Here is a 25,592-nt window from a genome sequence, read left to right as displayed (position 1 = left end):
GCTACGGTGGATTATTACCTTAGAAAGAAATAACTCCGTTTTGAGACCTGCTTTAATATCTTTCAGGTGGCTAGCCTATTGTATCCGTAATAGAAGATTATTCAGGTAAGGCTGTCTGGTTTTTTCGGACCAGTCAGGCCTCCTAACATAATATAGAAGATTATTCAGGTAAGGCTGTCTGGTTTTTTCGGACCAGTCAGGCCTCCTAACATAATATAGCAGATTATTCAGGTAAGGCTGTCTGGTTTTTTCGGACCAGTCAGGCCTCCTAACATAATATAGCAGATTATTCAGGTAAGGCTGTCTGTTTTTTTCGGACCAGTCAGGCCTCCTAACATAATATAGAAGATTATTCAGGTAAGGCTGTCTGGTTTTTTCGGACCAGTCAGGCCTCCTAACATAATATAGCAGATTATTCAGGTAAGGCTGTCTGGTTTTTTCGGACCAGTCAGGCCTCCTAACATAATATAGAAGATTACCTGGTTTTTTAGACCAGTAGGCGCCGTTCTATTATCGAAGACAAAAACGGCCTGGCTTTTTAGACCAGTAGGACCCGTTCAATTTCGAAGACAGAGACGGCCCTGGCTTTTTAGACCAGTAGGCGCCGTTCTATATTCGAAGACAAAAACGGTCTGGCTTTTTAGACCAGTAGAACCCGTTCAATTTCGAAGACAGAGACGGCCCTGGCTTTTTAGACCAGTAGGCTCCGATCAATTTTCTAAGACAAAAACGGCCTGGCTTTTTAGACCAGTCGGACCCGCTTAACTTGAAAATTAAATCGAATAAAAATAAAATTAAAGTGGAATGTTACTCTTAGCACAATTACCTGTCTTATTAGACTACTTTATTTTTAGGTGAGATGGTACCTTTAATAAAATTATTATATTTATATTTTATTTTTTATTTTATTTTATGGGGCTAACTTAATTTATCCTTTAAATCTATTTAGATAGGGCTGCCTGGTTCTCCTGACCAGTCGGGCCTCTGTTTAATTTTGAAGTCAAAACGGCCTGGCTTTTTAGACCAGTCGGACCCGTTTAACTTGAAAATTAAATCGATTAGAAATAAAATTAAGGTGTAACGTTACTTTTAGCACAAATACCGATCTCATTAGACTACTTTATTTTTAGATGAGATGGTACCTTTAACCCCAATAATGTATTAGGCACGCTAACAAGCAGAAATAACCAAAACTTGATAATTGTAATATAATCAAAAACCATCGACCATTGCCAACCAATAATCAATAATTTCAACCAAACACAACAATCATAGCTATCAATGCCAATGAACATCAATCAATTTTCTCACAATTCAAAACCAAGACTGCCTAGTCCGTTGTCTAGTCACAGCCTCACAAGACGCAAATATGGGGAAAAAACAACTATCAAGTTACAATCGCAACAGGATTACAATCATTGATCACTCACAAGCAATAATCAATAACCACAACAAATCACAATGCAACTATAGTTTATTAATATCAATGATCGAAAATTAAGACCAAGACTGCCTAGTCCGTGGATTAGTTACGGTCTTTTTTATTTTAGGTGTGCGATTCGTGCACTGGACTGCCTAGTCTCTTTGACTAGCTACAGCCCCACGTTGGGCGCCATGTCGAGTGTTGGACACCGCACGCGCGGTGATTTATGGGAACGATCGCGTACGACACACCAACCCAGTCGCCAAGAAAAAACGTCAGTGGTGTACGTTTCCATGAACACTGGATACGTAGCATTTCAACGTAAAAAATAGCGTGTTATACCTACAGTATCCACGTGTGCCGCTGTGGAGGCGGGTTTCGGGGTTTGGGTTTCACGGCTTTCGCGGCAAATTGTGGACACGATTGTTTAGGGGGGGGGGGGGGGGGGAGACTGTTGTTGACCGGGGAGGGGGGGGGGGGGGGAAGACACGTTTGTTGAGGGGGGACGACGACACACGATTGTGGGGGGGGGGGACGACGACGACGACGACACGTTAGTTGAAGGGGGGGGGGGGGGGGGGGGGGGGGGACACGTTTGTTGAGGGGGGGGGAGACACGTTTGTAGGGGGGGGGCACGCTCGACAACGAGAGTTGGTTTTTATTGAACGAGACTTCAACACGGAACAGCTGCTTGAAACGACGGTCACGTCACTCTCGGTGACGGTGTCGACAATAATGAACACACGAACAATGTTAATAGAACAACACACAACCACATAACATCCCGAACCCATTAACCCCACTTAATCCTAACAACAAAACAAGTTAACAAAAGCCCCATTTGTCAACTGAGAACCCCAATTCCCAGAATCCCCCGCGGCTCCGGAACACGGCGTAGCTTATATTAATCTTTATTATCTGAATGGGAAATGCAATATTTTAGGACAGATACACCATTAAACGCGTTTCTAATGACATTTCTAGCGAGAAATGTACATTTTCCTTACATAATCTTCAGTCAGTGAATGTGTATGATCTTTATTAATCTTTATTATCTGAATGGGAAATGCAATATTTTAGGACCGATTCACCGTTAAACGTGTTTCTAACAACATTTCTAGCGAGAAATATACTTTTTAATTGCATAATCTTCAGTCAGTGATTGTGTCTGATCTTTAGTTTTATAGTTATTAGGAGTTGATCGGCTCGCTCGCATGTTTCAACGACGTCAGGTTGCTTTCGCTAAACTAGCAGCTCACGTGCTTCCTGCGTTTGTGTTATTAAACTGTTACTTTATGTAACTTTTAATGATATCATCTTGTTAGAAACACGTATATCTGAGAGCCAACCCAGTCGCCAAAATCATACCTACGTTGACAGTGTACGTTTCGTGAACACTGGATTACGTCGCATTTCAACATAAAATAGCGTGTTATACACACACACACACGCACGCACATGCACAGACACACACACACACAAGCACACACACGCACGCACAGACACACAGACACAGACACACACACACACACACACACACACACACACACACACACACACACACACACACACACACACACACACACACGCACACGCACACGGTGCATTTCGCTGCTAAAACAACAACAAAAAATATTCCCTCAAATATTATTACTTTCAAAACGTTGGCCAAAATGGCCAATAATATCTTTTTTTTTTGGGATGCTTCTAGGACATTTTGGGTGGATTTTGAACGGTATGTGGGGGGCACGTTTTTTGCAGGACCTGGCAACCCTGTGCTGTTGCCCGAGATCTGGATCCACCCCGGCGTGGTGCCGTCTCCTTTTGACCTTTTGACCCCAGACTTCTGGGGGAATAGCTGAATCAATTCATTAGTCAATCAGAAGCATGTAAATATCTTTCCATGATCTCATTGGACTCAGCTTAACGTGTAGATGCTAATTAACATGTAATTTGTCAAAAATCTCCATCGGGAAGCAAATCTATAGCTGGTCATTATTGATAAAGGCCTCCAAAATCGACAGCTAATTACTACCCCGAAACATATTCAAATATGATCATGTGTGGCACTGTTGCAATCGTCTCGAAACGTATATGTCAAAGGACACCTTGTTTGCTCTGTTGCACCACCGGGAACATATTTTCATACTTCTAATGGATTGATTCATATTTTAAGGTTCTCGGAGTGAGACTTTAAGTGGCTGCAGCAGAAGTGTTGAGACGAAAGATGATATCAAGAGATTTATAGAATATTCCCATTCACATTATGATTCTTCGTCGTAACATCCGACCAAACATCCTTTACATTCACAGAGCGAAGATTATGAAAGTCCAGGCTCAGCAAGTGCTCCATCTCGTTGCACCTGCACCCAGCGGCTCGCTTGCAAGATTTTGGCCTGAAGTTCTTCCCAGACCTATACCCTAACAGTCCAATATGCATATCTGAGAATCAGGCCTCTCTTCAATAATGACAAAATGTAATGAGAGAAATACAAATTCACTTTTTGTTATCTCATAAGCGGCGTGGTGCCGGCTCCTTTTGACCTTTTGACCCCAGACTTCAAAGACGTGGCCACAGGCCAGCGGTGTCTACACACATTAAGCCACAAATGTGCACCTCCATCCCGCAAAAAATGGGGCCTAGAAACTAACCTCTGTCTTATATACATTGACTGTACTGTTGGAGGTCACGCCCCTTTTCCAGCCTTTTCGAGATAGCTAGGGATGCTAAAATGTTGACACACATTTCCCGGGGCCCCGAGAACGACATATGCAAGATTTGTAGTTCTAGCCCATAGAGAAAAAAGTTTTCCCAAATGGACTGTAATTTGGACAAAGCCCCTTCAGAAGTGTTGCCTGCGAGACCTAATGGTTCAGAATGTGGTGGAAAAAAAGTTTTTGAGATAGGAAGGTCCTACCGCCCTGAAATTTGAATACCATATTCTAGGGCCTAACTGGGACCCCCGCACCGAAACTTGGCCCGGTCGGACCCCGAGGGCAGGAAGGGGGGGCCTGCCCTCGGGGTCTGACCGGGCCAAGTCTCGGGCAGGAAGGGCCCCCCCTTCCTCCCCTCGGGGTCCGACCGGGCCAAGTTTCGGTGCGGAGGTCCCAGTTAGGCCCTAGAATAAGGTATTACAATTTCAGGGCGGTAGGACCTTCCTATCTCAAAAACTGTTTTTCCACCACATTCTGAACCATTAGGTATTGCAGGCTACACTTCTGAGGGGCTTTGTCCAAATGACACTCCATTTGGGAAAACTTTTTTTCTCTAAGGGCTAGAACTCCAAATCTCGGATATGTCGTACACGGGGCCCCGGGAAATGTGTGTAAACATTTTAGCATCCCTAGCTATCTCGAAAAGGTCGGCAAAGGGGCGTGACCTCCAACAGTACAGTAAATGTACATAAGACAGAGGTTAGTTTCTAGTCCCCATTTTTTGTGGGATGGAGGTGTACATTTGTGGCTAAAGGTGTGTAGACACAGCTGGCCTGTGGCCACGTTTTTGAAGTCGGGGGTCAAAAGGTCAAAAGGAGCCGGCACCACGCCGCTTATGAGATAACAAAAAGTTAATGTGTGTTTCTCTCATAACTTTATGTCATTATTAAAGAGAGGCCTGATTCTCAGATATGCATGTTGGATGGCTAGGGTGTTGGTCTGGGAAGAACTTCAGGCCAAAATCTTGCAAGCGAGCCGCTGGGTGCAGGTGCAACGAGATGGAGCACTTGCTGAGCCTGGACTTTCATAATCTTCGCTCTGTGAATGTGAAGGATGTTTGGTCGGATGTTACGACGAAGAATCATGTGAATGGGAATATTCTATAAATCTCTTGATATCATCTTTCGTCTCAACACTTCTGCTGCAGCCACTTAAAGTCTCACTCCGAGAACCTTAAAATATGAATCAATCCATTAGAAGTATGAAAATATGTTCCCGGTGGTGCAACAGAGCAAACAAGGTGTCCATTGACATCTACGTTTCGAGACGATTGCAACAGTGCCACACATGATCATATTTGAATATGTTTCGGGGTAGTAATTAGCTGTCGATTTTGGAGGCCTTTATCAATAATGACCAGCTATAGATTTGCTTCCCGATGGAGATTTTTGACAAATTACATGTTAATTAGCATCTACACGTTAAGCTGAGTCCAATGAGATCAAGCTCGGCCTCTTGCTACACCGAGATCATGTCCTAGACCTAGGTGTACCATGTAAAATACATGTTACCATTAGCTAGAGTGTCGTTCTTGGTGTCATTGGACTCAGCTCAACGTGTAGATGCTAAATAACATGTCATTTGTGACAAATCTTTATCGGGAAGCAAATCAATAGCTGCTCAGTATTGATTAAGGCCTCCAATTTCGACAGCTAATTACTACCATTAAACATGTTCGAATATGCTCATGTGTGGCACCGTTGCAATCGCCTGGAAGCGTAGATGTTGAAGGACACCTTGTTCGTCCTCTTACCCCACCGGAAAGATATTTACATGCTTCTGATTGACTAATGAATTGATTCAGCTATTCCCCCAGAAGTCTGGGGTCAAAAGGTCAAAAGGAGACAGCACCACGCCGGGGTGGAACCAGATCTCGGGCAACAGCGCAGGGTTGCCAGGTCCTGCAAAAAACGTGCCCCCCACATACCGTTCAACATCCACCCAAAATGTCCTAGAAGCATCCCAAAAAAAAAGATATTATTGGCCATTTTGGCCAACGTTTTGAAAGTAATAATATTTGAGGGAATATTTTTTTGTTGTTGTTTTAGCAGCGAAATGCACCGTGTGCGTGTGTGTGTGTGTGTGTGTGTGCGTGTGTCTGTGTCTGTGTCTGTGCGTGCGTGTGTGTGCTTGTGTGTGCTTGTGTGTGTGTGTCTGTCCATGTGCGTGCGTGTGTGTGTGTGTGTGTATAAAACGCTATTTTATGTTGAAATGCGACGTAATCCAGTGTTCACGAAATGTACACTGTCAACGTAGGTATGTTTTTGGCGACTGGGTTGGCTCTCAGATATACGTGTTTCTAACAAGATGATATCATTAAAAGTTACATAAAGTAACAGTTTAATAACACAAACGCAGGAAGCACGTGAGCTGCTAGTTTAGCGAAAGCAACCTGACGTCGTTGAAACATGCGAGCGAGCCGATCAACTCCTAATAACTATAAAACTAAAGATCAGACACAATAAATGACTGAAGATTATGCAATTAAAAAGTATATTTCTCGCTAGACATGTTATTAGAAACACATTTAACGGTGAATCGGTCCTAAAATATTGCATTTCCCATTCAGATAATAAAGATTAATAAAGATCATACACATTCACTGACTGAAGATTATGTAAGGAAAATGTACATTTCTCGCTAGAAATGTCATTAGAAACGCGTTTAATGGTGTATCTGTCCTAAAATATTGCATTTCCCATTCAGATAATAAAGATTAATATAAGCTACGCCGTGTTCCGGAGCCGCGGGGGATTCTGGGAATTGGGGTTCTCAGTTGACAAATGGGGCTTTTGTTAACTTGTTTTGTTGTTAGGATTAAGTGGGGTTAATGGGTTCGGGACGTTATGTGGTTGTGTGTTGTTCTATTAACATTGTCCGTGTGTTCATTATTGTCGACACCGTCACCGAGAGTGACGTGACCATCGTTTCGCGCAGCTGTTCCGTGTTGAAGTCTCGTTCAATAAAAACCAACTCTCGTTGTCGAGCGTTCAATAAAAACCAACTCTCGTTGTCGAGCGTGCCCCCCCCCCTACAAACATGTCTCCCCCCCCCTCAACAAACGTGTCCCCCCCCCCCCCCTTCAACTAACGTGTCGTCCCCCCCCCCCCCCCCCCCCCCCCACAATCGTGTGTCGTCGTCCCCCCTCAACAAACGTGTCTCCCCCCCCCCCCCCCCCTCCCCGGTCAACAACAGTCTCCCCCCCCCCCCCCCTAAACAATCGTGTCCACAATTTGCCGCGAAAGCCGTGAAACCCAAACCCCGAAACCCGCCTCCACAGCGGCACACGTGGATACTGTAGGTATAACACGCTATTTTTTACGTTGAAATGCTACGTATCCAGTGTTCATGGAAACGTACACCACTGACGTTTTTTCTTGGCGACTGGGTTGGACACACACACACACACCGCTCCGCGGGGGGGTGTTTTGTGTGTGTGTGAGTCTGGGTGTCGCACGTACGCTCCCCGGGACCAACCTAGGTCGAGACCCACTTGTCACCGTGAATCGTCGGTTTCACGGAGGCGCTCGGTCCGGCTCGGCTCAGTCTTAATCCGGTCCGACCCAGGTCACTCTGTTAAGTCCCTTCACAACAGTTTACTTTAATACGAATTCAGACCCGTCCGTTTGGCTGGACCAAAGTCTCTCGAAACAATAATAGTTAATACGAAATGATGATGTATCTTTTTTGCCTTGTCAACCCCTATATACGTCAGTCACAATCAACCATTGCTTGTACTATGCGCCACTTACCGTGAGGGGATCAGCTGGGAGAGCGTGTGTCGTTCTGCTTTGCCTGTGTCGAGGAGTCGACAGGGAAAAGGACTCGAACGATTGAGTTAACCTACTACAAATGTAGTCAGGTAGATTTATTTTTAGGTCCAATAAACACAATAACTTTTACAACTGAGTATAGATTTGAAAAGAAAAGACAGTAAAAAGAAGAAGAAAATAGATGAAGAGTGGACAGGACTTTTAACCTAAACTATTGCTAATTCTAAGAGGGGATCCTAATTGAGCCTTTCCCCAGGACGGGTACTAGGCAGCGCTTGTAAGGAGGGGAGGGAAATCCTATTAAAACTACCAAATGCACTCGAGCGGCTCGAGGACGGTGTTTTAAGACTAAACCTACTAAAAAGCCACCAACAATTCTCGAGAGGAGCTCAAGGCAGGTGGGTTTTTAGGACTACACTACCAACGTTTCCCGAGTGGAGCCCAGGAATTTAACGTTAAAGCAAACTCTCGTGCCCCAGTACAACGCACGACCCCGAGAGCTGCCTTTTTCTTTCGGGAAGATGGTCCTAGGACTAAACTTCCAACGTTTCCCGAGTGGAGCCCAGGAATTTAACGTTGAAGCAAACTCTCGTGCCCCAGTACAACGCACGACCCCGAGAGCTGCCTCTTTCTTTTAGGGAAGATAGTCCTAGGACTAATCTACCAACATTTCGTCAAGAAGAGCTTGAGGTTGGATTTTCTAAATCTAAACTAAAAAGAAATAGAGTCTGAACCGAGCGCTTACGGTGTCAGAGTCTTTAAGTTAAAAACCTATTGCTATGAAGGCCGCTGTTTTTTGGAAGCAGAAGAGCAAGGGCAGAGCAGAGAACACACGGCACCACACCAGCAGCAGAACAACCAAAAAAGAACGAGAGAGCTTTCTCTGCAGATTTCCCTGTTTTACTCTCCTGATAACAAAAGATCCTTTGATAAACGTTCCAGAGTTTCCCTTATTTTGCCCGAGGGGCAACACAAGGAGCTTGAAGTTGTGTTCGTACATCATGGGGTCTAAAGGGACACATGTTCTTTGTATTCCTCCAATGTTTCTCCACAAGGAGACATGTTTAAGCATTCAATTTACTACATAAAAGTGTATATAATGTAACCAGTTAGCCCTATGGTAAGACATTTTAAGGCACATAATTTTAATACATAAGATAATCTAAAGTAAACAATTTACTTTCACACAAGCAGTTATAAAGAAACCAATTTTCTTTATCCTAAAATATATGCAAGCATTTTTTAGTTTAGTTTAGATAGTTTATTTCGAACATGTGCGGGTAACACAACAAAGTGAACTGAAAAAACAAAAACAAAAACAACAAATCCAATGAGAATAGTGAAAACAACAATAACAAAAGTCAGTATAAAAAGTAATAATGTGAACCCAACATGTCCGAAAAGGAGTAGGATGAAGCATATGCTTTTTTAAACCTACCCCTTCTCGACTACTCAAGTAATAATCTAACTCCCCAAATATACATATCTAATAATACATATTTACAAACATAGAAAATAGAAAAAAAAAATAGAAAATAAATAGATTAAATAAGCAAATACATAAGTCATTTATAATTCATGAAAACACCCGTTGTTAAAGCCCTTCTTCCTCCCTGTACCTTGTGAAAACTATATGTTTGAACCGCTTTTTAAACTGGATCATGCTTGGACATTGCTTGAGTCCCACACCCAGTCTGTTCCACAACCTCACTCCACAAACTGAAAGACAAAAACTTTTTAATGTTGTTCGTGCCCGCTGATGTTTTAAATTGAACTCCCCCCTCAGATTATAACCCCCAACTCTGTAAAAAAACAATTTTTGAATGTTGCTGGGAAGTAGATTGTTTTTTGCTTTGTACATGATTTGTGCTGTTTGGAAATGAACCAGATCAGTGAATTTTAATGTTTTTGATTTTAAGAATAGTGAATTTGTGTGGTCTCTATACCCAGTATTATGAATTATTCGTATGGCTCTTTTCTGTAGTATGGATAGAGATTGTATTGTACATTTATAAGTATTGAAGAAGTTATATGGTAATCAATTTACCTAATCATAAAATATACGTAAGCATTAAAGAAGTTATAAGGTAATCAATTTACCTTATCATAAAACATATGTAAGCATCAAAGAAGTTATAAGGTAATCAATTTACCTTATCATAAAACATATGTAAGCATTAAAGAAGTTATAAGGTAATCAATTTACCTTATCATAAAACATATGCAAGCATTAAAGAAGTTATAAGGTAATCAATTTACCTTATCTTAGGATATATTTCATACACAATAAGTTATAAAGCAATCAATTTACTTTATCATAAGAGGTACATAAGAAGTTATAAAGAAACCAATTTTCTTTATCATAAGATATGAGATACACGATATATATGGTGACCTTGTTGAAAGCATGGTGTCACAGCATGATTCTGGAGTGATTCTGGAACGGCTAGGTGCACCAATATAGTGAGTCCTATCGGGACACACGTCAATAGAGGTATATCAAATTGAAACCACAAATTAATCATCACCCTTTCTTTCCTAGACCTATTCAAATGAAATTTAGAGTTGACAGCTGAGTGCAAGACGTGACCATTTTCAGCGATAACATCATTGGATTTCAACTTCATCTTCTTACCCACCGAGTTTGGGCAGATGTCATGTCAAGACACTCAAAACTCCACACACAGTATTAACATACAACGCTGGGAGCAGGATTTGAACATACGCGAGTAACACCCATTGGATTTCAAGTCCAACGCCTTAACCACTCAGCCAATACAGCTTAATTGCCAAGTACCCAAATGGCAATTTATTCAAAAAGAGTCCCAAGGGACCTGGGATAGATTAAAGTGGCCCTTGTGACTTGTTTTGTTCGTCAAATTTACAAGACGTAAGCAAATATGATACAAATTTTCCATAACCGGATTAGTTTCTAATAAGATGCCCCTGGTAGAATTTGAACCGGCCCGGATCGAAACCGTTGGATTTTGGATGTAAATTCATTACCCCTCTCTCATCATAAGACCTTTATGAATGAAACAAAGGGAATATCTGTTGGTCAGGTTGGATTGGCCTTTAAGAATTGCTCGGGCTTGTCGATTGGTTGATCTAGTCAAAAATCTCAGCAGACAGGTATATGTGAAGTATTTGAGCTTTCGCTATTCCCACTGAGTTTTCGAGTCTAATGCCTTAAACACTGCTTCATAACACATTCATATTTTTGGTGTAAACCCAGATTTTATTGGCAAAAGTTTCCCAATCACATGCAGTGAACAAAGACGGTCCTCAATACCCAGTATAACAAGTGTTTTAACAATCTTCATAGCGGAGGTTCAAAAGGAAAGGATTGAATCCACAACTTTAGATTTCTCCTTTGAGATAATCAAATGAGGACGGAATGGTTCAATTGAAAAGATTCACTGTGAGCAGGATTCGAACCAGCGCGGGGAAACCCCATTGGATTTCGAGTCCAACGCCTTAACCTCTCGGCCATCACAGCATCTATCCATGTCAACCAATGGGAAATTTGAAAAAAAGTCCCAGATGACAAGCGTTGAAAATATAGAAGTTCTTAAACGCAGAATAAAACATCAGTTCAAACATCTTCATAGAGGTGTATCAACGTGAAACCACAAATTCATTATCAACCTATATTTCCTTGACCTATATAAATGACCATTTTTTGATTGATTTAGAGTTAATAGCTGTGAGCAAGATTAGAACATTTTCGGCGATAACAGCATCGGATTTTGACTACATCTTCTTACCCACCTTGTTTGGGCAGATGTCATGTCAAGAAACTCAAAACTCAGCGCAGAATATTAACATACAACGCTGTGAGCAGGATTTGAACCTGCTCGGGTGGTACCCATTGCATTTCAAGTCCAATGCCTTAACCACTCGGCCATCACAGCTCATTTATCACGTACCCAAATGGCAGTTTATTCAAAAAGAGTCCCAAGGGACCTGGGATAGATTAAAGTGGCCCTTGTTACACATTGAAACATTTGTTTCCAGCTTCAAACTTAATTTTTGTTTGTCAAATTTACAAGACAAATTTTCCATAACCGGATGAGCTTCTAATAATATGCCCCTGGTAGAATTTGAACCGGCTCGGATCGAAACCGTTGGATTTTGGATGTAAATTCATCACCCCTCTCTCATCATAAGACCTTTATAAATGAAACAAAGGGAACATCTGTTGGTCAAGTTGGATTGGCCTTTAAGAATCGCTAGGGCTTGTCGATTGGTTGATCTAGTCAAAAATCTCAGCAGACTGGTATATGTGAAGTATTTGAGCTTTCACTATTCCCACTGAGTTTTCGAGTCTAATGCCTTAAACACTGCTTCATAACAAATTCATATTTTTGGTGTAAACCTGGATTTTATTGGCAAAGTTTCCCAATTACATGCAGTGAAAAAAGAAGGTCCTCAATACCCAGTATAACAAGTGTTTTAACAATCTTCATAGCGGAGGTTCAAAAGGAAAGGATTGAATCCACAACTTCAAATTTCTCCTTTGAGATAATCAAATGAGGACGGAATGGTTAAATTGAAAAGATTCGCTGTGAGCAGGATTCGAACCTGCGCGGGGAAACCCCATTGGATTTCGAGTCCAACGCCTTAACCTCTCGGCCATCACAGCGTCAATACATGTCTAACAATGGGAAATTTGAAAAAAAGTCCCAGATGACAAGCGTTGAAAATATAGAAGTTCTTAAACGCAGAATAAAACATCAGTTCAAACATCTTCATAGAGGTGTATCAACGTGAAACCACAAATTCATTATCATCCTATATTTCCTTGACCTATATAAATGACAATTTTTTGATTGATTTAGAGTTAATAGCTGTGAGCAAGATTAGAACATTTTCGGCGATAACAGCATCGGATTTTGACTACATCTTCTTACCCACCTTGTTTGGGCAGATGTCATGTCAAGAAACTCAAAACTCAGCACAGAATATTAACATACAAAGCTGTGAGCAGGATTTGAACCTGCTCGGGTAATACCCAGTGGATTTCAAGTCCAACGCCTCAACCACTCGGCCATCACAGCTCATTTGTCACGTACCCAAATGGCATTTTATTCAAAAAGAGTCCCAAGGGACCTGGGATAGATTAAAGTGGCCCTTGTTACACATTGAAACATTTGTTTCCAGCTTCAAACTTAATTTTTGTTTGTCAAATTTACAAGACAAATTTTCCATAACCGGATGAGCTTCTAATAATATGCCCCTGGTAGAATTTGAACCGGCTCGGATCGAAACCGTTGGATTTTGGATGTAAATTCATCACCCCTCTCTCATCATAAGACCTTTATAAATGAAACAAAGGGAACATCTGTTGGTCAAGTTGGATTGGCCTTTAAGAATCGCTAGGGCTTGTCGATTGGTTGATCTAGTCAAAAATCTCAGCAGACTGGTATATGTGAAGTATTTGAGCTTTCACTATTCCCACTGAGTTTTCGAGTCTAATGCCTTAAACACTGCTTCATAACAAATTCATATTTTTGGTGTAAACCTGGATTTTATTGGCAAAGTTTCCCAATTACATGCAGTGAAAAAAGAAGGTCCTCAATACCCAGTATAATAAGTGTTTTAACAATCTTCATAGCGGAGGTTCAAAAGTAAAGGAATGATTCCACAACTTTAAATTTATCCTTTGAGATAATCAAATGAGGATAGAATGGTTCCATTGATATAGTTCGCTGTGAGCAGGATTTGAACCTGGAAGGGGAAACCCAATTGGATTTCGAGTCCAACGCCTTAACCTCTCGGCCATCACAGCGTCAATAAATAAAAAACAATGGGAAATTTTAAAAAAGGTCCAAGAGGACAAGCGTTGATAAAATGGCAGTTCTTAAACAAACAAGAACACATCAGTTCTAACATCTTCATAGAGGTATATCAAATTGAAACCACAAATGAATCATCATCCTTTCTTTCCTTGACCTATTTAAATGAAATTTAGAGTTGACAGCTGAGTGCAAGACGTGACCATTTTCAGCGATAACATCATTGGATTTCGACTTCATCTTCTTACCCACCGAGTTTGGGCAGATGTCATGTCAAGACACTCAAAACTCCACACACAGTATTAACATACAACGCTGGGAGCAGGATTTGAACCTACGCGGGTAACACCCATTGGATTTCAAGTCCAACGCCTTAACCACTCAGCCATCACAGCTTAAATGCTAAGTACCCAAATGGCAATTTATTCAAAAAGAGTCCCAAGGGACCTGGGATAGATTAAAGTGGCCCTTGTGACTTGTTTTGTTCGTCAAATTTACAAGACGTAAGCAAATATGATACAAATTTTCCATAACCGGATTAGTTTCTAATAAGATGCCCCTGGTAGAATTTGAACCGGCCCGGATCGAAACCGTTGGATTTTGGATGTAAATTCATTACCCCTCTCTCATCATGAGACCTTTATGAATGAAACAAAGGGAATATCTGTTGGTCAGGTTGGATTGGCCTTTAAGAATTGCTCGGGCTTGTCGATTGGTTGATCTAGTCAAAAATCTCAGCAGACAGGTATATGTGAAGTATTTGAGCTTTCGCTATTCCCACTGAGTTTTCGAGTCTAATGCCTCAAACACTGCTTCATAACACATTCATATTTTTGGTGTAAACCCAGATTTTATTGGCAAAAGTTTCCCAATCACATGCAGTGAACAAAGACGGTCCTCAATACCCAGTATAACAAGTGTTTTAACAATCTACATAGCGGAGGTTCAAAAGGAATGGATTGAATCCACAACTTTAAATTTCTCCTTTGAGATAATCAAATGAGGACGGAATGGTTCAATTGAAACGATTCGCTGTGAGCAGGATTCGAACCTGCGCGGGGAAACCCCATTGGATTTCGAGTCCAACGCCTTAACCTCTCGGCCATCACAGCGTCAATACATGTCAACCAATGGGAAATTTGAAAAAAAGTCCCAGATGACAAGCGTTGAAAATATAGAAGTTCTTAAACGCAGAATAAAACATCAGTTCAAACATCTTCATAGAGGTGTATCAACGTGAAACCACAAATTCATTATCATCCTATATTTCCTTTACCTATATAAATGACAATTTTTTGATTGATTTAGAGTTAATAGCTGTGAGCAAGATTAGAACATTTTCGGCGATAACAGCATCGGATTTTGACTACATCTTCTTACCCACCTTGTTTGGGCAGATGTCATGTCAAGAAACTCAAAACTCAGCGCAGAATATTAACATACAAAGCTGTGAGCAGGATTTGAACCTGCTCGGGTATTACCCAGTGGAATTCAAGTCCAACGCCTCAACCACTCAGCCAACACAGCTCATTTGTCACGTACCCAAATGGCATTTTATTCAAAAAGAGTCCCAAGGGACCTGGGATAGATTAAAGTGGCCCTTGTTACACATTGAAACATTTGTTTCCAGCTTCAAACTTAATTTTTGTTTGTCAAATTTACAAGACAAATTTTCCATAACCGGATGAGCTTCTAATAATATGCCCCTGGTAGAATTTGAACCGGCTCGGATCGAAACCGTTGGATTTTGGATGTAAATTCATCACCCCTCTCTCATCATAAGACCTTTATAAATGAAACAAAGGGAACATCTGTTGGTCAAGTTGGATTGGCCTTTAAGAATCGCTAGGGCTTGTCGATTGGTTGATCTAGTCAAAAATCTCAGCAGACTGGTATATGTGAAGTATTTGAGCTTTCACTATTCCCACTGAGTTTTCGAGTCTAATGCCTTAAACACTGCTTCATAACAAATTCATATTTTTGGTGTAAACCTGGATTTTATTGGCAAAGTTTCCCAATTACATGCAGTGAAAAAAGAAGGTCCTCAATACCCAGTATAACAAGTGTTTTAACAATCTTCATAGCGGAGGTTCAAAAGGAAAGGATTGAATCCACAACTTCAAATTTCTCCTTTGAGATAATCAAATGAGGACGGAATGGTTAAATTGAAAAGATTCGCTGTGAGCAGGATTCGAACCTGCGCGGGGAAACCCCATTGGATTTCGAGTCTAACGCCTTAACCTCTCGGCCATCACAGCGTCAATACATGTCAACCAATGGGAAATTTGAAAAAAAGTCCCAGATGACAAGCGTTGAAAATATAGAAGTTCTTAAACGCAGAATAAAACATCAGTTCAAACATCTTCATAGAGGTGTATCAACGTGAAACCACAAATTCATTATCATCCTATATTTCCTTGACCTATATAAATGACAATTTTTTGATTGATTTAGAGTTAATAGCTGTGAGCAAGATTAGAACATTTTCGGCGATAACAGCATCGGATTTTGACTACATCTTCTTACCCACCTTGTTTGGGCAGATGTCATGTCAAGAAACTCAAAACTCAGCACAGAATATTAACATACAAAGCTGTGAGCAGGATTTGAACCTGCTCGGGTAATACCCAGTGGATTTCAAGTCCAACGCCTCAACCACTCGGCCATCACAGCTCATTTGTCACGTACCCAAATGGCATTTTATTCAAAAAGAGTCCCAAGGGACCTGGGATAGATTAAAGTGGCCCTTGTTACACATTGAAACATTTGTTTCCAGCTTCAAACTTAATTTTTGTTTGTCAAATTTACAAGACAAATTTTCCATAACCGGATGAGCTTCTAATAATATGCCCCTGGTAGAATTTGAACCGGCTCGGATCGAAACCGTTGGATTTTGGATGTAAATTCATCACCCCTCTCTCATCATAAGACCTTTATAAATGAAACAAAGGGAACATCTGTTGGTCAAGTTGGATTGGCCTTTAAGAATCTCTAGGGCTTGTCGATTGGTTGATCTAGTCAAAAATCTCAGCAGACTGGTATATGTGAAGTATTTGAGCTTTCACTATTCCCACTGAGTTTTCGAGTCTAATGCCTTAAACACTGCTTCATAACAAATTCATATTTTTGGTGTAAACCTGGATTTTATTGGCAAAGTTTCCCAATTACATGCAGTGAAAAAAGAAGGTCCTCAATACCCAGTATAATAAGTGTTTTAACAATCTTCATAGCGGAGGTTCAAAAGTAAAGGAATAATTCCACAACTTTAAATTTATCCTTTGAGATAATCAAATGAGGATAGAATGGTTCCATTGATATAGTTCGCTGTGAGCAGGATTTGAACCTGGAAGGGGAAACCCAATTGGATTTCGAGTCCAACGCCTTAACCTCTCGGCCATGACAGCATCAATAAATAAAAAACAATGGGAAATTTTAAAAAAGGTCCCAGATGACAAGCGTTGATAATATGGCAGTTCTTAAACAAACAAGAAAACATCAGTTCAAACATCTTCATAGAGGTATATCAAATTGAAACCACAAATTAATCATCATCCTTTCTTTCCTTGACCTATTTAAATGAAATTTAGAGTTGACAGCTGAGTGCAAGACGTGACCATTTTCAGCGATAACATCATTGGATTTCGACTTCATCTTCTTACCCACCGAGTTTGGGCAGATGTCATGTCAAGACACTCAAAACTCCACACACAGCATTAACATACTACGCTGGGAGCAGGATTTGAACCTACGCGGCTACCACCCATTAGATTTCAAGTCCAACACCTTAACCACTCAGCCAATACAGCTTAATTGCCAAGTACCCAAATGGCAATTTATTCAAAAAGAGTCCCAAGGGACCTGGGATAGATTAAAGTGGCCCTTGTGACTTGTTTTGTTCGTCAAATTTACAAGACGTAAGCAAATATGATACAAATTTTCCATAACCGGATTAGTTTCTAATAAGATGCCCCTGGTAGAATTTGAACCGGCCCGGATAGAAACCGTTGGATTTTGGATTTAAATTCATTACCCCTCTCTCATCATAAGACCTTTATGAATGAAACAAAGGGAATATCTGTTGGTCAGGTTGGATTGGCCTTTAAGAATTGCTCGGGCTTGTCGATTGGTTGATCTAGTCAAAAATCTCAGCAGACAGGTATATGTGAAGTATTTGAGCTTTCGCTATTCCCACTGAGTTTTCGAGTCTAATGCCTCAAACACTGCTTCATAACACATTCATATTTTTGGTGTAAACCCAGATTTTATTGGCAAAAGTTTCCCAATCACATGCAGTGAACAAAGACGGTCCTCAATACCCAGTATAACAAGTGTTTTAACAATCTTCATAGCGGAGGTTCAAATGGAAAGGATTGAATCCACAACTTTAAATTTCTCCTTTGAGATAATCAAATGAGGACGGAATGGTTCAATTGAAAAGATTCGCTGTGAGCAGGATTCGAACCTGCGCGGGGAAACCCCATTGGATTTCGAGTCCAACGCCTTAACCTCTCGGCCATCACAGCGTCAATACATGTCAACCAATGGGAAATTTGAAAAAAAGTCCCAGATGACAAGCGTTGAAAATATAGAAGTTCTTAAACGCAGAATAAAACATCAGTTCAAACATCTTCATAGAGGTGTATCAACGTGAAACCACAAATTCATTATCATCCTATATTTCCTTGACCTATATAAATGACAATTTTTTGATTGATTTAGAGTTAATAGCTGTGAGCAAGATTAGAACATTTTCGGCGATAACAGCATCGGATTTTGACTACATCTTCTTACCCACCTTGTTTGGGCAGATGTCATGTCAAGAAACTCAAAACTCAGCGCAGAATATTAACATACAAATCTGTGAGCAGGATTTGAACCTGCTCGGGTAATACCCAGTGGAATTCAAGTCCAACGCCTCAACCACTCGGCCATCACAGCTCATTTATCACGTACCCAAATGGCATTTTATTCAAAAAGAGTCCCAAGGGACCTGGGATAGATTAAAGTGGCCCTTGTTACACATTGAAACATTTGTTTCCAGCTTCAAACTTAATTTTTGTTTGTCAAATTTACAAGACAAATTTTCCATAACCGGATGAGCTTCTAATAATATGCCCCTGGTAGAATTTGAACCGGCTCGGATCGAAACCGTTGGATTTTGGATGTAAATTCATCACCCCTCTCTCATCATAAGACCTTTATAAATGAAACAAAGGGAACATCTGTTGGTCAAGTTGGATTGGCCTTTAAGAATCGCTAGGGCTTGTCGATTGGTTGATCTAGTCAAAAATCTCAGCAGACTGGTATATGTGAAGTATTTGAGCTTTCACTATTCCCACTGAGTTTTCGAGTCTAATGCCTTAAACACTGCTTCATAACAAATTCATATTTTTGGTGTAAACCTGGATTTTATTGGCAAAGTTTCCCAATTACATGCAGTGAAAAAGAAGGTCCTCAATACCCAGTATAACAAGTGTTTTAACAATCTTCATAGCGGAGGTTCAAAAGGAAAGGATTGAATCCACAACTTCAAATTTCTCCTTTGAGATAATCAAATGAGGACGGAATGGTTCAATTGAAAAGATTCGCTGTGAGCAGGATTCGAACCTGCGCGGGGAAACCCCATTGGATTTCGAGTCCAACGCCTTAACCTCTCGGCCATCACAGCGTCAATACATGTCAACCAATGGGAAATTTGAAAAAAAGTCCCAGATGACAAGCGTTGAAAATATAGAAGTTCTTAAACGCAGAATAAAACATCAGTTCAAACATCTTCATAGAGGTGTATCAACGTGAAACCACAAATTCATTATCATCCTATATTTCCTTGACCTATATAAATGACAATTTTTTGATTGATTTAGAGTTAATAGCTGTGAGCAAGATTAGAACATTTTCGGCGATAACAGCATCGGATTTTGACTACATCTTCTTACCCACCTTGTTTGGGCAGATGTCATGTCAAGAAACTCAAAACTCAGCGCAGAATATTAACATACAAATCTGTGAGCAGGATTTGAACCTGCTCGGGTAATACCCAGTGGAATTCAAGTCCAACGCCTCAACCACTCGGCCATCACAGCTCATTTATCACGTACCCAAATGGCATTTTATTCAAAAAGAGTCCCAAGGGACCTGGGATAGATTAAAGTGGCCCTTGTTACACATTGAAACATTTGTTTCCAGCTTCAAACTTAATTTTTGTTTGTCAAATTTACAAGACAAATTTTCCATAACCGGATGAGCTTCTAATAATATGCCCCTGGTAGAATTTGAACCGGCTCGGATCGAAACCGTTGGATTTTGGATGTAAATTCATCACCCCTCTCTCATCATAAGACCTTTATAAATGAAACAAAGGGAACATCTGTTGGTCAAGTTGGATTGGCCTTTAAGAATCGCTAGGGCTTGTCGATTGGTTGATCTAGTCAAAAATCTCAGCAGACTGGTATATGTGAAGTATTTGAGCTTTCACTATTCCCACTGAGTTTTCGAGTCTAATGCCTTAAACACTGCTTCATAACAAATTCATATTTTTGGTGTAAACCTGGATTTTATTGGCAAAGTTTCCCAATTACATGCAGTGAAAAAAGAAGGTCCTCAATACCCAGTATAATAAGTGTTTTAACAATCTTCATAGCGGAGGTTCAAAAGTAAAGGAATAATTCCACAACTTTAAATATATCCTTTGAGATAATCAAATGAGGATAGAATGGTTCCATTGATATAGTTCGCTGTGAGCAGGATTTGAACCTGGAAGGGGAAACCCAATTGGATTTCGAGTCCAACGCCTTAACCTCTCGGCCATGACAGCATCAATAAATAAAAAACAATGGGAAATTTAAAAAAGGTCCCAGATGACAAGCGTTGATAATATGGCAGTTCTTAAACAAACAAGAAAACATCAGTTCTAACATCTTCATAGAGGTATATCAAATTGAAACCACAAATTAATCATCATCCTTTCTTTCCTTGACCTATTTAAATGAAATTTAGAGTTGACAGCTGAGTGCAAGACGTGACCATTTTCAGCGATAACATCATTGGATTTCGACTTCATCTTCTTACCCACCGAGTTTGGGCAGATGTCATGTCAAGACACTCAAAACTCCACACACAGCATTAACATACTACGCTGGGAGCAGGATTTGAACCTACGCGGCTACCACCCATTAGATTTCAAGTCCAACACCTTAACCACTCAGCCAATACAGCTTAATTGCCAAGTACCCAAATGGCAATTTATTCAAAAAGAGTCCCAAGGGACCTGGGATAGATTAAAGTGGCCCTTGTGACTTGTTTTGTTCGTCAAATTTACAAGACGTAAGCAAATATGATACAAATTTTCCATAACCGGATTAGTTTCTAATAAGATGCCCCTGGTAGAATTTGAACCGGCCCGGATAGAAACCGTTGGATTTTGGATTTAAATTCATTACCCCTCTCTCATCATAAGACCTTTATGAATGAAACAAAGGGAATATCTGTTGGTCAGGTTGGATTGGCCTTAAGAATTGCTCGGGCTTGTCGATTGGTTGATCTAGTCAAAAATCTCAGCAGACAGGTATATGTGAAGTATTTGAGCTTTCGCTATTCCCACTGAGTTTTCGAGTCTAATGCCTCAAACACTGCTTCATAACACATTCATATTTTTGGTGTAAACCCAGATTTTATTGGCAAAAGTTTCCCAATCACATGCAGTGAACAAAGACGGTCCTCAATACCCAGTATAACAAGTGTTTTAACAATCTTCATAGCGGAGGTTCAAAAGGAAAGGATTGAATCCACAACTTTAAATTTCTCCTTTGAGATAATCAAATGAGGACGGAATGGTTCAATTGAAAAGATTCGCTGTGAGCAGGATTCGAACCTGCGCGGGGAAACCCCATTGGATTTCGAGTCCAACGCCTTAACCTCTCGGCCATCACAGCGTCAATACATGTCAACCAATGGGAAATTTGAAAAAAAGTCCCAGATGACAAGCGTTGAAAATATAGAAGTTCTTAAACGCAGAATAAAACATCAGTTCAAACATCTTCATAGAGGTGTATCAACGTGAAACCACAAATTCATTATCATCCTATATTTCCTTGACCTATATAAATGACAATTTTTTGATTGATTTAGAGTTAATAGCTGTGAGCAAGATTAGAACATTTTCGGCGATAACAGCATCGGATTTGGACTACATCTTCTTACCCACCTTGTTTGGGCAGATGTCATGTCAAGAAACTCAAAACTCAGCGCAGAATATTAACATACAAAGCTGTGAGCAGGATTTGAACCTGCTCGGGTAATACCCAGTGGAATTCAAGTCCAACGCCTCAACCACTCGGCCATCACAGCTCATTTATCACGTACCCAAATGGCATTTTATTCAAAAAGAGTCCCAAGGGACCTGGGATAGATTAAAGTGGCCCTTGTTACACATTGAACATTTGTTTCCAGCTTCAAACTTAATTTTTGTTTGTCAAATTTACAAGACAAATTTTCCATAACCGGATGAGCTTCTAATAATATGCCCCTGGTAGAATTGAACCGGCTCGGATCGAAAACCGTTGGATTTTGGATGTAAATTCATCACCCCTCTCTCATCATAAGACCTTTATAAATGAAACAAAGGGAACATCTGTTGGTCAAGTTGGATTGGCCTTTAAGAATCGCTAGGGCTTGTCGATTGGTTGATCTAGTCAAAATCTCAGCAGACTGGTATATGTGAAGTATTTGAGCTTTCACTATTCCCACTGAGTTTTTCGAGTCTAATGCCTTAAACACTGCTTCATAACAAATTCATATTTTTGGTGTAAACCTGGATTTTATTGGCAAAGTTTCCCAATTACATGCAGTGAAAAAAGAAGGTCCTCAATACCCAGTATAACAAGTGTTTTAACAATCTTCATAGCGGAGGTTCAAAAGGAAAGGATTGAATCCACAACTTTAAATTTCTCCTTTGAGATAATCAAATGAGGACGGAATGGTTCAATTGAAAAGATTCGCTGTGAGCAGGATTCGAACCTGCGCGGGGAAACCCCATTGGATTTCGAGTCCAACGCCTTAACCTCTCGGCCATCACAGCGTCAATACATGTCAACCAATGGGAAATTTGAAAAAAAGTCCCAGATGACAAGCGTTGAAAATATAGAAGTTCTTAAACGCAGAATAAAACATCAGTTCAAACATCTTCATAGAGGTGTATCAACGTGAAACCACAAATTCATTATCATCCTATATTTCCTTGACCTATATAAATGACAATTTTTTGATTGATTTAGAGTTAATAGCTGTGAGCAAGATTAGAACATTTTCGGCGATAACAGCATCGGATTTTGACTACATCTTCTTACCCACCTTGTTTGGGCAGATGTCATGTCAAGAAACTCAAAACTCAGCGCAGAATATTAACATACAAAGCTGTGAGCAGGATTTGAACCTGCTCGGGTAATACCCAGTGGAATTCAAGTCCAACGCCTCAACCACTCGGCCATCACAGCTCATTTATCACGTACCCAAATGGCATTTTATTCAAAAAGAGTCCCAAGGGACCTGGGATAGATTAAAGTGGCCCTTGTGACTTGTTTTGTTCGTCAAATTTACAAGACGTAAGCAAATATGATACAAATTTTCCATAACCGGATTAGTTTCTAATAAGATGCCCCTGGTAGAATTTGAACCGGCCCGGATAGAAACCGTTGGATTTTGGATTTAAATTCATTACCCCTCTCTCATCATAAGACCTTTATGAATGAAACAAAGGGAATATCTGTTGGTCAGGTTGGATTGGCCTTTAAGAATTGCTCGGGCTTGTCGATTGGTTGATCTAGTCAAAAATCTCAGCAGACAGGTATATGTGAAGTATTTGAGCTTTCGCTATTCCCACTGAGTTTTCGAGTCTAATGCCTCAAACACTGCTTCATAACACATTCATATTTTGGTGTAAACCCAGATTTTATTGGCAAAAGTTTCCCAATCACATGCAGTGAACAAAGACGGTCCTCAATACCCAGTATAACAAGTGTTTTAACAATCTTCATAGCGGAGGTTCAAATGGAAAGGATTGAATCCACAACTTAAATTTCTCCTTTGAGATAATCAAATGAGGACGGAATGGTTCAATTGAAAAGATTCGCTGTGAGCAGGATTCGAACCTGCGCGGGGAAACCCCATTGGATTTCGAGTCCAACGCCTTAACCTCTCGGCCATCACAGCGTCAATACATGTCAACCAATGGGAAATTTGAAAAAAAGTCCCAGATGACAAGCGTTGAAATATAGAAGTTCTTAAACGCAGAATAAAACATCAGTTCAAACATCTTCATAGAGGTGTATCAACGTGAAACCACAAATTCATTATCATCCTATATTTCCTGACCTATATAAATGACAATTTTTTGATTGATTTAGAGTTAATAGCTGTGAGCAAGATTAGAACATTTTCGGCGATAACAGCATCGGATTTTGACTACATCTTCTTACCCACCTTGTTTGGGCAGATGTCATGTCAAGAAACTCAAAACTCAGCGCAGAATATTAACATACAAAGCTGTGAGCAGGATTTGAACCTGCTCGGGTAATACCCAGTGAATTCAAGTCCAACGCCTCAACCACTCGGCCATCACAGCTCATTTATCACGTACCCAAATGGCATTTTATTCAAAAAGAGTCCCAAGGGACCTGGGATAGATAAAGTGGCCCTTGTTACACATTGAAACATTTGTTTCCAGCTTCAAACTTAATTTTGTTTGTCAATTTACAAGACAAATTTCCATAACCGGATGAGCTTCTAATAATATGCCCCTGGTAGAATTTGAACCGGCTCGGATCGAAACCGTTGGATTTTGGATGTAAATTCATCACCCCTCTCTCATCATAAGACCTTTATAAATGAAACAAAGGGAACATCTGTTGGTCAAGTTGGATTGGCCTTTAAGAATCGCTAGGGCTTGTCGATTGGTTGATCTAGTCAAAAATCTCAGCAGACTGGTATATGTGAAGTATTTGAGCTTTCACTATTCCCACTGAGTTTTCGAGTCTAATGCCTTAACACTGCTTCATAACAAATTCATATTTTTGGTGTAAACCTGGATTTTATTGGCAAAGTTTCCCAATTACATGCAGTGAAAAATAGAAGGTCCTCAATACCCAGTATAACAAGTGTTTTTAACAATCTTCATAGCGGAGGTTCAAAAGGAAAGGATTGAATCCACAACTTCAAATTTCTCCTTTGAGATAATCAAATGAGGACGGAATGGTTCAATTGAAAAGATTCGCTGTGAGCAGGATTCGAACCTGCGCGGGGAAACCCCATTGATTTCGAGTCCAACGCCTTAACCTCTCGGCCATCACAGCGTCAATACATGTCAACCAATGGGAAATTTGAAAAAAAGTCCCAGATGACAAGCGTTGAAAATATAGAAGTCTTAAACGCAGAATAAAACATCAGTTCAAACATCTTCATAGAGGTGTATCAACGTGAAACCACAAATTCATTATCATCCTATATTTCCTTTACCTATATAAAATGACAATTTTTGATGATTTAGAGTTAATAGCTGTGAGCAAGATTAGAACATTTCGGCGATAACAGCATCGGATTTTGACTACATCTTCTTACCCACCTTGTTGGGCAGATGTCATGTCAAGAAACTCAAAACTCAGCGCAGAATGTTAACATACAAAGCTGGTGAGCAGGATTGAACCTGCTCGGGTAATACCCAGTGGAATTCAAGTCCAACGCCTCAACCCACTCGGCCTCACAGCGTCATTTGTCCACGTACCCAAATGGCATTTAATTCAAAAGAGTCCCAAGGGACCTGGATAGATTAAAGTGGCCCTTGTTTACACATTGAAAACATTTGTTTTCCAGCTTTCAAACTGAGTTTGTTTG

The 25,592-nt window shown here is 40.4% G+C and overlaps 19 non-coding genes across 19 annotated transcripts; all 19 read right to left on the bottom strand.

Annotated features, from left to right (window-relative positions):
- Nucleotides 1–11,328: 11,328 nt before the first annotated feature.
- trnas-cga (transfer RNA serine (anticodon CGA)) lies at nucleotides 11,329–11,410 on the bottom strand. The gene has a single exon. It is a non-coding gene; the product is annotated as a tRNA-Ser (tRNA).
- Nucleotides 11,411–11,743: 333 nt separating this feature from the next.
- Nucleotides 11,744–11,825, bottom strand: trnas-uga (transfer RNA serine (anticodon UGA)). Its single transcript has one exon. It is a non-coding gene; the product is annotated as a tRNA-Ser (tRNA).
- A 649-nt stretch (nucleotides 11,826–12,474) lies between these two features.
- trnas-cga (transfer RNA serine (anticodon CGA)) lies at nucleotides 12,475–12,556 on the bottom strand. Its single transcript has one exon. It is a non-coding gene; the product is annotated as a tRNA-Ser (tRNA).
- Nucleotides 12,557–12,889: 333 nt separating this feature from the next.
- On the bottom strand, nucleotides 12,890–12,971 carry trnas-uga (transfer RNA serine (anticodon UGA)). Its single transcript has one exon. It is a non-coding gene; the product is annotated as a tRNA-Ser (tRNA).
- Nucleotides 12,972–13,620: 649 nt separating this feature from the next.
- On the bottom strand, nucleotides 13,621–13,702 carry trnas-cga (transfer RNA serine (anticodon CGA)). Its single transcript has one exon. It is a non-coding gene; the product is annotated as a tRNA-Ser (tRNA).
- A 320-nt stretch (nucleotides 13,703–14,022) lies between these two features.
- Nucleotides 14,023–14,104, bottom strand: trnas-uga (transfer RNA serine (anticodon UGA)). The gene has a single exon. It is a non-coding gene; the product is annotated as a tRNA-Ser (tRNA).
- A 635-nt stretch (nucleotides 14,105–14,739) lies between these two features.
- On the bottom strand, nucleotides 14,740–14,821 carry trnas-cga (transfer RNA serine (anticodon CGA)). Its single transcript has one exon. It is a non-coding gene; the product is annotated as a tRNA-Ser (tRNA).
- Nucleotides 14,822–15,885: 1,064 nt separating this feature from the next.
- Nucleotides 15,886–15,967, bottom strand: trnas-cga (transfer RNA serine (anticodon CGA)). The gene has a single exon. It is a non-coding gene; the product is annotated as a tRNA-Ser (tRNA).
- Nucleotides 15,968–16,300: 333 nt separating this feature from the next.
- Nucleotides 16,301–16,382, bottom strand: trnas-uga (transfer RNA serine (anticodon UGA)). Its single transcript has one exon. It is a non-coding gene; the product is annotated as a tRNA-Ser (tRNA).
- A 649-nt stretch (nucleotides 16,383–17,031) lies between these two features.
- On the bottom strand, nucleotides 17,032–17,113 carry trnas-cga (transfer RNA serine (anticodon CGA)). Its single transcript has one exon. It is a non-coding gene; the product is annotated as a tRNA-Ser (tRNA).
- A 1,037-nt stretch (nucleotides 17,114–18,150) lies between these two features.
- On the bottom strand, nucleotides 18,151–18,232 carry trnas-cga (transfer RNA serine (anticodon CGA)). Its single transcript has one exon. It is a non-coding gene; the product is annotated as a tRNA-Ser (tRNA).
- A 1,063-nt stretch (nucleotides 18,233–19,295) lies between these two features.
- trnas-cga (transfer RNA serine (anticodon CGA)) lies at nucleotides 19,296–19,377 on the bottom strand. The gene has a single exon. It is a non-coding gene; the product is annotated as a tRNA-Ser (tRNA).
- Nucleotides 19,378–20,441: 1,064 nt separating this feature from the next.
- trnas-cga (transfer RNA serine (anticodon CGA)) lies at nucleotides 20,442–20,523 on the bottom strand. The gene has a single exon. It is a non-coding gene; the product is annotated as a tRNA-Ser (tRNA).
- A 1,035-nt stretch (nucleotides 20,524–21,558) lies between these two features.
- On the bottom strand, nucleotides 21,559–21,640 carry trnas-cga (transfer RNA serine (anticodon CGA)). Its single transcript has one exon. It is a non-coding gene; the product is annotated as a tRNA-Ser (tRNA).
- A 333-nt stretch (nucleotides 21,641–21,973) lies between these two features.
- On the bottom strand, nucleotides 21,974–22,055 carry trnas-uga (transfer RNA serine (anticodon UGA)). The gene has a single exon. It is a non-coding gene; the product is annotated as a tRNA-Ser (tRNA).
- A 648-nt stretch (nucleotides 22,056–22,703) lies between these two features.
- trnas-cga (transfer RNA serine (anticodon CGA)) lies at nucleotides 22,704–22,785 on the bottom strand. The gene has a single exon. It is a non-coding gene; the product is annotated as a tRNA-Ser (tRNA).
- Nucleotides 22,786–23,118: 333 nt separating this feature from the next.
- On the bottom strand, nucleotides 23,119–23,200 carry trnas-uga (transfer RNA serine (anticodon UGA)). The gene has a single exon. It is a non-coding gene; the product is annotated as a tRNA-Ser (tRNA).
- A 633-nt stretch (nucleotides 23,201–23,833) lies between these two features.
- On the bottom strand, nucleotides 23,834–23,915 carry trnas-cga (transfer RNA serine (anticodon CGA)). The gene has a single exon. It is a non-coding gene; the product is annotated as a tRNA-Ser (tRNA).
- Nucleotides 23,916–24,973: 1,058 nt separating this feature from the next.
- On the bottom strand, nucleotides 24,974–25,054 carry trnas-cga (transfer RNA serine (anticodon CGA)). Its single transcript has one exon. It is a non-coding gene; the product is annotated as a tRNA-Ser (tRNA).
- Between the last annotated feature and the right edge of the window lie 538 nt (nucleotides 25,055–25,592).

This window comes from Gadus chalcogrammus, chromosome 1, assembly GCF_026213295.1.
Source record: "Gadus chalcogrammus isolate NIFS_2021 chromosome 1, NIFS_Gcha_1.0, whole genome shotgun sequence".
In the NCBI taxonomy this organism is placed as follows: Eukaryota; Metazoa; Chordata; class Actinopteri; order Gadiformes; family Gadidae; genus Gadus; species Gadus chalcogrammus.
This window is presented reverse-complemented; position numbering and strand designations above follow the sequence as displayed.